A 12,119-nucleotide genomic window follows, 5' to 3' on the forward strand; every position below is an offset into this window, starting at 1 on the left:
ACCCCGGCCTTATTGTATAAAGTGTAGTAAAATTAATTATCATTAATATAATCAGGGATACCTCCCCACCCCGGCCTTATTGTATAAAGTGTGGTGAAATTAATTATCATTTATATAATCAGGGATACCTCCCCACCCCGGCCTTATTGTATAAAGTGTGGTAAAATTAATTATCATTAATATAATCAGGGATACCTCCCCACCCCGGCCTTATTGTATAAAGTGTGGTAAAATCAATTATCATTAATATATCCGGAATACCTCCCCACCCCGGCCTTATTGTATAAAGTGTAGTAAAATCAATTATCATTAATATATCAGGAATACCTCCCCACCCCGGCCTTATTGTATAAAGTGTAGTAAAATTAATTATCATTAATATAATCAGGGATACCTCCCCACCCCGGCCTTATTGTATAAAGTGTAGTAAAATTAATTATCATTAATATATCAGGAATACCTCCCCACCCCGGCCTTATTGTATAAAGTGTGGTAAAATCAATTATCATTAATATAATCAGGGATACCTCCCCACCCCGGCCTTACTGTATAAAGTGTAGTAAAATTAATTATCATTAATATATCAGGGATACCTCCCCACCCAGACCTTATTGTATAAAGTGTAGTAAAATTAATTATCATTAATATAATCAGGGATACCTCCCCACCCCGGCCTTATTGTATAAAGTGTAGTAAAATTAATTATCATTAATATAATCAGGGATACCTCCCCACCCCGGCCTTATTGTATAAAGTGTAGTAAAATTAATTATCATTAATATAATCAGGGATACCTCCCCACCCCGGCCTTATTGTATAAAGTGTAGTAAAATTAATTATCATTAATATAATCAGGGATACCTCCCCACCCCGGCCTTATTGTATAAAGTGTAGTAAAATTAATTATCATTAATATAATCAGGGATACCTCCCCACCCCGGCCTTATTGTATAAAGTGTAGTAAAATTAATTATCATTAATATATCAGGAATACCTCCCCACCCCGGCCTTATTGTATAAAGTGTGGTAAAATCAATTATCATTAATATATCAGGAATACCTCCCCACCCCGGCCTTATTGTATAAAGTGTGGTAAAATCAATTATCATTAATATAATCAGGGATACCTCCCCACCCCGGCCTTATTGTATAAAGTGTAGTAAAATTAATTATCATTTATATAATCAGGGATACCTCCCCACCCCGGCCTTATTGTATAAAGTGTAGTAAAATTAATTATCATTTATATAATCAGGGATACCTCCCCACCCCGGCCTTATTGTATAAAGTGTAGTAAAATTAATTATCATTTATATAATCAGGGATACCTCCCCACCCCGGCCTTATTGTATAAAGTGTAGTAAAATTAATTATCATTAATATAATCAGGGATACCTCCCCACCCCGGCCTTATTGTATAAAGTGTAGTAAAATTAATTATCATTAATATAATCAGGGATACCTCCCCACCCCGGCCTTATTGTATAAAGTGTAGTAAAATTAATTATCATTAATATAATCAGGGATACCTCCCCACCCCGGCCTTATTGTATAAAGTGTGGTAAAATTAATTATCATTTATATAATCAGGGATACCTCCCCACCCCGGCCTTATTGTATAAAGTGTAGTAAAATTAATTATCATTTATATAATCAGGGATACCTCCCCACCCCGGCCTTATTGTATAAAGTGTGGTAAAATTAATTATCATTTATATAATCAGGGATACCTCCCCACCCCGGCCTTATTGTATAAAGTGTGGTAAAATTAATTATCATTTATATAATCAGGGATACCTCCCCACCCCGGCCTTATTGTATAAAGTGTAGTAAAATTAATTATCATTAATATAATCAGGGATACCTCCCCACCGCGACCTTATTGTATAAAGTGTAGTAAAATTAATTATCATTAATATAATCAGGGATACCTCCCCACCCCGGCCTTATTGTATAAAGTGTGGTAAAATTAATTATCATTAATATAATCAGGGATACCTCCCCACCCCGGCCTTATTGTATAAAGTGTAGTAAAATTAATTATCATTTATATAATCAGGGATACCTCCCCACCCCGGCCTTATTGTATAAAGTGCGGTAAAATTAATTATCATTTATATAATCAGGGATACCTCCCCACCCCGGCCTTATTGTATAAAGTGTAGTAAAATTAATTATCATTAATATAATCAGGGATACCTCCCCACCCCGGCCTTATTGTATAAAGTGTAGTAAAATTAATTATCATTAATATAATCAGGGATACCTCCCCACCCCGGCCTTATTGTATAAAGTGTGGTAAAATCAATTATCATTAATATATCAGGAATACCTCCCCACCCCGGCCTTATTGTATAAAGTGTAGTAAAATCAATTATCATTAATATATCAGGAATACCTCCCCACCCCGGCCTTATTGTATAAAGTGTAGTAAAATTAATTATCATTAATATAATCAGGGATACCTCCCCACCCCGGCCTTATTGTATAAAGTGTAGTAAAATTAATTATCATTAATATATCAGGAATACCTCCCCACCCCGGCCTTATTGTATAAAGTGTGGTAAAATCAATTATCATTAATATAATCAGGGATACCTCCCCACCCCGGCCTTACTGTATAAAGTGTAGTAAAATTAATTATCATTAATATATCAGGGATACCTCCCCACCCAGACCTTATTGTATAAAGTGTAGTAAAATTAATTATCATTAATATAATCAGGGATACCTCCCCACCCCGGCCTTATTGTATAAAGTGTAGTAAAATTAATTATCATTAATATAATCAGGGATACCTCCCCACCCCGGCCTTATTGTATAAAGTGTAGTAAAATTAATTATCATTAATATAATCAGGGATACCTCCCCACCCCGGCCTTATTGTATAAAGTGTAGTAAAATTAATTATCATTAATATAATCAGGGATACCTCCCCACCCCGGCCTTATTGTATAAAGTGTAGTAAAATTAATTATCATTAATATAATCAGGGATACCTCCCCACCCCGGCCTTATTGTATAAAGTGTAGTAAAATTAATTATCATTAATATATCAGGAATACCTCCCCACCCCGGCCTTATTGTATAAAGTGTGGTAAAATCAATTATCATTAATATATCAGGAATACCTCCCCACCCCGGCCTTATTGTATAAAGTGTGGTAAAATCAATTATCATTTATATAATCAGAGATACCTCCCCACCCCGGCCTTATTGTATAAAGTGTAGTAAAATTAATTATCATTAATATAATCAGGGATACCTCCCCACCCCGGCCTTATTGTATAAAGTGTAGTAAAATTAATTATCATTAATATAATCAGGGATACCTCCCCACCCCGGCCTTATTGTATAAAGTGTGGTAAAATCAATTATCATTAATATATCAGGAATACCTCCCCACCCCGGCCTTATTGTATAAAGTGTGGTAAAATCAATTATCATTTATATAATCAGAGATACCTCCCCACCCCGGCCTTATTGTATAAAGTGTAGTAAAATTAATTATCATTAATATAATCAGGGATACCTCCCCACCCCGGCCTTATTGTATAAAGTGTAGTAAAATTAATTATCATTAATATAATCAGGGATTCCTCCCCACCCCGGCCTTATTGTATAAAGTGTAGTAAAATTAATTATCATTAATATAATCAGGGATACCTCCCCACCCCGGCCTTATTGTATAAAGTGTAGTAAAATTAATTATCATTAATATAATCAGGGATACCTCCCCACCCCGGCCTTATTGTATAAAGTGTGGTAAAATTAATTATCATTTATATAATCAGGAATACCTCCCCACCCCGGCCTTATTGTATAAAGTGTAGTAAAATCAATTATCATTAATATAATCAGGGATACCTCCCCACCCCGGCCTTACTGTATAAAGTGTAGTAAAATTAATTATCATTTATATAATCAGGAATACCTCCCCACCCCGGCCTTATTGTATAAAGTGTGGTAAAATTAATTATCATTAATATAATCAGGAATACCTCCCCACCCCGGCCTTATTGTATAAAGTGTGGTAAAATTAATTATCATTAATATAATCAGGGATACCTCCCCACCCCGGCCTTATTGTATAAAGTGTAGTAAAATTAATTATCATTAATATATCAGGAATACCTCCCCACCCCGGCCTTATTGTATAAAGTGTAGTAAAATTAGTTATCATTAATATAATCAGGGATACCTCCCCACCCCGGCCTTATTGTATAAAGTGTAGTAAAATTAATTATCATTAATATAATCAGGGATACCTCCCCACCCCGGCCTTATTGTATAAAGTGTAGTAAAATTAATTATCATTTATATAATCAGGGATACCTCCCCACCCCGGCCTTATTGTATAAAGTGTAGTAAAATTAATTATCATTAATATAATCAGGGATACCTCCCCACCCCGGCCTTATTGTATAAAGTGTGGTCAAATTAGTTATCATTTATATAATCAGGGATACCTCCCCACCCCGGCCTTATTGTATAAAGAATAGTAAAATTAATTATCATTAATATAATCAGGGATACCTCCCCACCCCGGCCTTATTGTATAAAGTGTAGTAAAATTAATTATCATTAATATAATCAGGGATACCTCCCCACCCCGGCCTTATTGTATAAAGTGCGGTAAAATTAATTATCATTAATATAATCAGGGATACCTCCCCACCCCGGCCTTATTGTATAAAGTGTAGTAAAATTAATTATCATTTATATAATCAGGGATACCTCCCCACCCCGGCCTTATTGTATAAAGTGTAGTAAAATTAATTATCATTTATATAATCAGGGATACCTCCCCACCCCGGCCTTATTGTATAAAGTGCGGTAAAATTAATTATCATTAATATAATCAGGGATACCTCCCCACCCCGGCCTTATTGTATAAAGTGTAGTAAAATTAATTATCATTTATATAATCAGGGATACCTCCCCACCCCGGCCTTATTGTATAAAGTGCGGTAAAATTAATTATCATTAATATAATCAGGGATACCTCCCCACCCCGGCCTTATTGTATAAAGTGTAGTAAAATTAATTATCATTAATATAATCAGGGATACCTCCCCACCCCGGCCTTATTGTATAAAGTGTAGTAAAATTAATTATCATTAATATAATCAGGGATACCTCCCCACCCCGGCCTTATTGTATAAAGTGTAGTAAAATTAATTATAATTTATATAATCAGGAATACCTCCCCACCCCGGCCTTATTGTATAAAGTGTAGTAAAATTAATTATCATTAATATAATCAGGGATACCTCCCCACCCCGGCCTTATTGTATAAAGTGTAGTAAAATTAATTATCATTAATATAATCAGGGATACCTCCCCACCCCGGCCTTATTGTATAAAGTGTAGTAAAATTAATTATCATTAATATAATCAGGGATACCTCCCCACCCCGGCCTTATTGTATAAAGTGTAGTAAAATTAATTATAATTTATATAATCAGGAATACCTCCCCACCCCGGCCTTATTGTATAAAGTGTAGTAAAATTAATTATCATTAATATAATCAGGGATACCTCCCCACCCCGGCCTTATTGTATAAAGTGTAGTAAAATCAATTATCATTAATATAATCAGGGATACCTCCCCACCCCGGCCTTATTGTATAAAGTGTGGTAAAATTAATTATCATTAATATAATCAGGAATACCTCCCCACCCCGGCCTTATTGTATAAAGTGTGGTAAAATTAATTATCATTAATACAATCAGGAATACCTCCCCATCCCGGCCTTATTGTATAAAGTGTAGTAAAATTAATTATCATTAATATAATCAGGAATACCTCCCCACCCCGGCCTTATTGTATAAAGTGTAGTAAAATTAATTATCATTTATATAATCAGGAATACCTCCCCACCCCGGCCTTATTGTATAAAGTGCGGTAAAATTAATTATCATTAATATAATCAGGGATACCTCCCCACCCCGGCCTTATTGTATAAAGTGTAGTAAAATTAATTATCATTTATATAATCAGGGATACCTCCCCACCCCGGCCTTATTGTATAAAGTGCGGTAAAATTAATTATCATTTATATAATCAGGGATACCTCCCCACCCCGGCCTTATTGTATAAAGTGTAGTAAAATTAATTATCATTAATATAATCAGGGATACCTCCCCACCCCGGCCTTATTGTATAAAGTGTGGTAAAATTAATTATCATTTATATAATCAGGGATACCTCCCCACCCCGGCCTTATTGTATAAAGTGCGGTAAAATTAATTATCATTAATACAATCAGGAATACCTCCCCACCCCGGCCTTATTGTATAAAGTGTGGTAAAATTAATTATCATTAATACAATCAGGGATTCCTCCCCACCCCGGCCTTATTGTATAAAGTGTGGTAAAATTAATTATCATTAATATAATCAGGGATACCTCCCCACCCCGGCCTTATTGTATAAAGTGCGGTAAAATTAATTATCATTAATATAATCAGGAATACCTCCCCACCCCGGCCTTATTGTATAAAGTGTAGTAAAATTAATTATCATTAATATAATCAGGAATACCTCCCCACCCCGGCCTTATTGTATAAAGTGTGGTAAAATTAATTATCATTAATATAATCAGGGATTCCTCCCCACCCCGGCCTTATTGTATAAAGTGTGGTAAAATTAATTATCATTAATATAATCAGGGATACCTCCCCACCCCGGCCTTATTGTATAAAGTGTGGTAAAATTAATTATCATTAATATAATCAGGGATTCCTCCCCACCCCGGCCTTATTGTATAAAGTGTGGTAAAATTAATTATCATTAATATAATCAGGGATACCTCCCCACCCCGGCCTTATTGTATAAAGTGTGGTAAAATTAATTATCATTAATATAATCAGGGATACCTCCCCACCCCGGCCTTATTGTATAAAGTCTGGTAAAATTAATTATCATTTATATAATCAGGGATTCCTCCCCACCCCGGCCTTATTGTATAAAGTGTAGTAAAATTAATTATCATTTATATAATCAGGAATACCTCCCCACCCCGGCCTTATTGTATAAAGTGTAGTAAAATTAATTATCATTAATATAATCAGGGATACCTCCCCACCCCGGCCTTATTGTATAAAGTGCGGTAAAATTAATTATCATTAATATAATCAGGGATACCTCCCCACCCCGGCCTTATTGTATAAAGTGTAGTAAAATCAATTATCATTAATATAATCAGGGATACCTCCCCACCCCGGCCTTATTGTATAAAGTGTAGTAAAATTAATTATCATTAATATAATCAGGGATACCTCCCCACCCCGGCCTTATTGTATAAAGTGTGGTAAAATTAATTATCATTAATATAATCAGGAATACCTCCCCACCCCGGCCTTATTGTATAAAGTGTAGTAAAATTAATTATCATTTATATAATCAGGGATACCTCCCCACCCCGGCCTTATTGTATAAAGTGTAGTAAAATTAATTATCATTAATATAATCAGGGATACCTCCCCACCTCGGCCTTATTGTATAAAGTGTAGTAAAATTAATTATCATTTATATAATCAGGGATACCTCCCCACCCCGGCCTTATTGTATAAAGTGTAGTAAAATTAATTATCATTAATATAATCAGGGATACCTCCCCACCCCGGCCTTATTGTATAAAGTGTGGTCAAATTAGTTATCATTTATATAATCAGGGATACCTCCCCACCCCGGCCTTATTGTATAAAGAATAGTAAAATTAATTATCATTAATATAATCAGGGATACCTCCCCACCCCGGCCTTATTGTATAAAGTGTAGTAAAATTAATTATCATTAATATAATCAGGGATACCTCCCCACCCCGGCCTTATTGTATAAAGTGTAGTAAAATTAATTATCATTAATATAATCAGGGATACCTCCCCACCCCGGCCTTATTGTATAAAGTGTAGTAAAATTAATTATCATTTATATAATCAGGGATACCTCCCCACCCCGGCCTTATTGTATAAAGTGCGGTAAAATTAATTATCATTAATATAATCAGGGATACCTCCCCACCCCGGCCTTATTGTATAAAGTGTAGTAAAATTAATTATCATTAATATAATCAGGGATACCTCCCCACCCCGGCCTTATTGTATAAAGTGTAGTAAAATTAATTATCATTAATATAATCAGGGATACCTCCCCACCCCGACCTTATTGTATAAAGTGTGGTAAAATTAATTATCATTAATATAATCAGGGATACCTCCCCACCCCGGCCTTATTGTATAAAGTGTAGTAAAATTAATTATCATTAATATAATCAGGGATACCTCCCCACCCCGGCCTTATTGTATAAAGTGTAGTAAAATTAATTATCATTAATATAATCAGGGATACCTCCCCACCCCGGCCTTATTGTATAAAGTGTGGTAAAATTAATTATCATTTATATAATCAGGGATACCTCCCCACCCCGGCCTTATTGTATAAAGTGCGGTAAAATTAATTATCATTTATATAATCAGGGATACCTCCCCACCCCGGCCTTATTGTATAAAGTGTAGTAAAATTAATTATCATTTATATAATCAGGGATACCTCCCCACCCCGGCCTTATTGTATAAAGTGCGGTAAAATTAGTTATCATTAATATAATCAGGGATACCTCCCCACCCCGGCCTTATTGTATAAAGTGCGGTAAAATTAGTTATCATTAATATAATCAGGGATACCTCCCCACCCCGGCCTTATTGTATAAAGTGCGGTAAAATTAATTATCATTTATATAATCAGGAATACCTCCCCAACCCGGCCTTATTGTATAAAGTGTGGTAAAATTAATTATCATTAATATAATCAGGGATACCTCCCCACCCCGGCCTTATTGTATAAAGTGTAGTAAAATTAATTATCATTAATATAATCAGGGATACCTCCCCACCCCGGCCTTATTGTATAAAGTGTAGTAAAATTAATTATCATTTATATATAAGGAATACAATCCCCACCCCCTCGTAGCCTTCATGTGTAAAGGGTGGTAAATTCAACAATCATTTATATAATCAGCGATACCTTCCCATCCTAGCATTTTTGGCTATCCATGTAGAATAATATCTTGATTACCACGTTATATACAGGTTGTCCAAAGACAATGAATAATTAGAAATACAAAGTCTGTGTTGCTTGAGATCGATTTGCAACTCATCGTACGAGCATAATTCTGGAAAAAGGACCACGCTACCAAACACGAGATCCCAGATGGATCTTTGCGCCCACCATCCAATAAATTGGATCTCTTCTTCCTTTTAATCTTTTGTAAAAACAATTATAACCTACATAATAAATCATAGGACGATCCATCAAGATCTCTCCGAGAAACAGGGTAAAAAAAAATCAGTTAATGCAAGAGGAAACTAAATGAAATTCAACAAATATCCATGTAGAACAAGAGGTCAAGGGAAACCAACAAATACAATCCGAGAAAGATCCATGAAGAACTTTCCCAGAAATATCGATAACAAACTGCAACTGTCGAAATTAAAAATGGCCGTGAAAGTTGAGCAAGTTCCATGAAGAACTTTTTGAGAAAGAGCGATAACAAGAATTGTAAAAGGACGGACGGGTGATGCTGGGCTTAAAATTGCATGAACGTTATGCTACATGGAAAACTACATTTCGTTATTGCGAAGTACTGAATTACAATTACAAAAACAGACAATACTCTATAAACGAGCAGGTTCATATAAGTATATAACTTCAAATATGCATCACTTAACATCCTGCTTTTGAAAAAAAACACAAAAAACAACCAGATGTCCATGTAAATAAAGTTATAACTATGGAAACATCCTGTATCCATTAAAGGCATATCTGAATATTGATGCAATAACAAACGAAGAGCAAAGTTTGCCTGAAAAAAATACCTAAAATGACAATTTTGCCCATAAAAATCACACGAGTATGACAATTTTACCTAACAAGAGGCTCTAGGACCTTAACGGTCATCCGACTTTCATCGATGATTGCGTTGACACATAAAGATATCGAAATGATGAAACTATATTGTTTGTCTATTAAGCAATCATGTATAGATCTTTTGTGCTTCTTTAAAATTAAAGCGATGTCGGTAATGACTCACTTATGAATTACAGCAAAGTTCTGTTTGGGGACCCTGTACCTCTGTCTCAAGGGGCAAGACCTGTCTCATTTATATGAATGTATACTTCTAATGGATATTTCACGCCTTTGAAAGAAATCCACTCAGAGTTTTTGGAGGAGAAGAGTTTAAAGCAAAATTATAGGAAGGCTCCCTTCTTGTGCTTCGCCACTCGGGCCCCATGTGTCACACCAGCCTCATATATACAAGAGGTCCAGAGGGTCTGTATTGCTCACTGGTTTCATGATATAAGGGACATTATGCATAAGTATGTGTCACCGGTCATATTCAAAGAAGTCGTTTATATCAATTTTGACCAAATTGACTCCTTTTGGCCCCGACATCCATTTATACGATTTTGAATTCCCACCCCTTAGGGATGCTACCAGGTAGTTAAGAGTTGTATCCTATTGATGTGTGTCAGAGAAGTTGATTGTATCAATTTAACCAAAATGACACCTTTTTGTTCCGCCCCCAAGCCCCCTGGGTGTCAGCCCCATCATTTGTACAATTTAAATCCCCCCCCCCCCCCCCCCCCCCCCCCCCCCCCCCCCATAACGATGCTACCATACAAATATGAGCGATATCCATTGGTAAGTTACAGAGAAGATGTTTAGATTAATCTAACCAAATCGACCCCTTTTAGCCCCATCACTCACGCCCGACCCCATAATGATGCTATCAAACAAACATTTTAATAGCGATATCCATTGCTTCTTTACAGAGAAGAAGCCGGCCATATCAATTAGCCAATCAACCCCTTTGGCCCCGCCCGTCAGGCCCCTGGAGGGTCAACCCCACCATTTGTATAATTTTGAATCTTTACAAAAAAGTTGGAGTATGAACGGAGTTTTCGGAGTGGATAGTGAACATCTGATTTTAATTAGATTTGATAATAACTTGACAAAATTTCATAAAATGCTAAAACACCATTCATTCTTTTTATCTATCTTACAGAAGGTACACGCACGTACTTTAAGGTAAACGTGAAATAAGATTTTCACTAATCCAGTGATTAAGCTCATCACCTTTCCCACAACTGGAAACACAAGATTACTTTCAGTAGAGATATAAGTTGATGAATTATTTACATGAATATGCGCTAAGCTAAAAAGAAGTGCGATTCTCATCAGAATTTGTAAACCGATATGAGACGGTTATTTTGCTCGATTGATTACGAGAATTCTCGAACTATATCTAACACTCTACTCGTTTAGAACCTTCCTAGATGCTCGTGGCTACTATTAAAACACACACACAAACCAAGTATGATATCAACATTTTCAGTGTTGGTAAACGTGGTTAGAATTACGCGAGATTGGAAGTAATTATTCAATCCCAGCTATATTAACAAAGACGGAAAAAACAGAGAAAATCCGGGATCATGATATTAATAGGTTTTGTTTTTATATCTATATTGTAATTCGTCATATTATTGCCTGATATCCGTCGTGTAATGACTTATTACCACCAGCTGTTGTCCTCGTCCAAGTTAACGAGGTTTAAGGCAACAGTATGGTTCGTTTTTAAAAGCAACTTAGGTCGATAATTTACTATAAACTACATTTCGAATGTGGTCCTGCATAATCTGTATGATTTGCTGTGGTATGCTTGCTGAGTTCAATAGATAATTACCCCGAGGTCTTGAATATTAATATTTCATTTACATGCAGGGCATCAATCCGAAGGTTTCTGATGTTTCATCGGCATTTTAATTGAAGAAGTGTAACAGGTTGCCGTCGATTTATCGCCTGACTGCTATATAGTATCACTATCAGTACCTTACAATATAATATTGTATTTGTTTCGGTCGATGCTGTCGTCCTGACGTCTCTTCTGGACCTGTACACAGTGAGCCCCAATATGGAGTCCTAAACGGACTAGCCAGCTGTAGTGAAGCTTTATATTGATAACTCCTTATATTTACATTTGTCACTATACAGTCTGTTTGAGAGCTCTAGCATTGATGTACGTTTAAATGCCATCCATCACGCGTTACACTTGT

The sequence above is a fragment of the Pecten maximus genome, chromosome 18 (genome assembly GCF_902652985.1).
Source record: "Pecten maximus chromosome 18, xPecMax1.1, whole genome shotgun sequence".
In the NCBI taxonomy this organism is placed as follows: Eukaryota; Metazoa; Mollusca; class Bivalvia; order Pectinida; family Pectinidae; genus Pecten; species Pecten maximus.